We start from the raw sequence: 1,124 nt of genomic DNA, 5'->3' as shown, positions 1-1,124 counted from the left end.
TTGATTCGATCTTTGTTGTTGTGGATCGTTTCTCAAAAATGGTACATTTTGTGCCTTGCAAGAAGACTACAGATGCTGTCCAAGTAGCGACATTGTTCTATCGTGAAATTTATAAGCTGCATGGTCTTCCTGTTTCTATTGTATCAGACAGGGATTCAAGGTTTTTAAGTCAGTTTTGGCGTTCGTTATGGCGTATGCTCCGAACAAGTTTAGATATGAGTTCTGCGTATCATCCACAAACTGATGGACAAACTGAAGTTACGAATCGAGCATTGGGAGACCTGTTGAGATGTTTAGTTGGTGATAACATTTGTTCTTGGGATTCAGTCTTGTGCCAAGCGGAATTTGCGCACAATCATGCGGTTAACCGAAGTACAGGATTTAGCCCTTTCTACGTGATTTATGGAGTTGTGCCAAGAAGCCCGATTGATTTGAACATTGCACCGGACCGTACAAGATCTCATGGTCGAGCTTGTGACATGATCGAAGACTTCACTAGCATACATCAGCAAGTCAAAGCCAATTTAGAAGCTGCTACTCTTAAGTACAAAGAGTCAGTTGATTCTCGCAGGCGTGATTTGCAATTTCAAGTAGGAGACAAGGTTTGGGCAGTCCTTACTAAAGAACGCTTTCCACCAAATTCTTACAACAAGTTAAAGTCCCGTAAGGTTGGACCATTGGAGGTGCTTGAGAAGATTAATAACAACGCATATCGGCTGCGTCTACCATCTCATATGAATACATCGGATGTCTTTAACGTTAAACACTTGGTGGGTTATCTTTCAGAGGACGAGGAAGACAATGCAAATTCGAGGGCAAATTTTTTCTCACCAGAGGCGACCTGATGTAGCACCATTACACAGACGTCAACTTACGCAAGATGAATCATAGTTTCCATTTTTATTTGGGCTTTCGTATTGTTTACTTATTTCCTTTTCTTTAACCGACATTGTCTTCTAGGGTTTTATTTTCAATTTAAGCATGGCTTTCTATGTAAGAAACGGGAGTTTTTGAATTAATAAGAAAAGAGAATTCTTTCTCAACTTCTTGTGCGAAGTAAACTTCTATCAAGATCAGAGACAAGTTAACTAGGGTTCAGGGCAACCAGAGTTTCTTGTCTTTCA

General features: G+C 40.2%; 1 pseudogene; it reads left to right on the top strand.

Moving 5' to 3' along the window:
* LOC106338230 overlaps positions 1-1,124 on the top strand; it is a 6,796-nt pseudogene that overhangs the window by 806 nt on the left and 4,866 nt on the right.

This window comes from Brassica oleracea, chromosome C1 (genome assembly GCF_000695525.1).
Source record: "Brassica oleracea var. oleracea cultivar TO1000 chromosome C1, BOL, whole genome shotgun sequence".
Taxonomy (NCBI): Eukaryota; Viridiplantae; Streptophyta; class Magnoliopsida; order Brassicales; family Brassicaceae; genus Brassica; species Brassica oleracea.
Note: the sequence above shows the minus strand (reverse complement) of the source record. Positions and strands in the feature narration are given on the sequence as shown.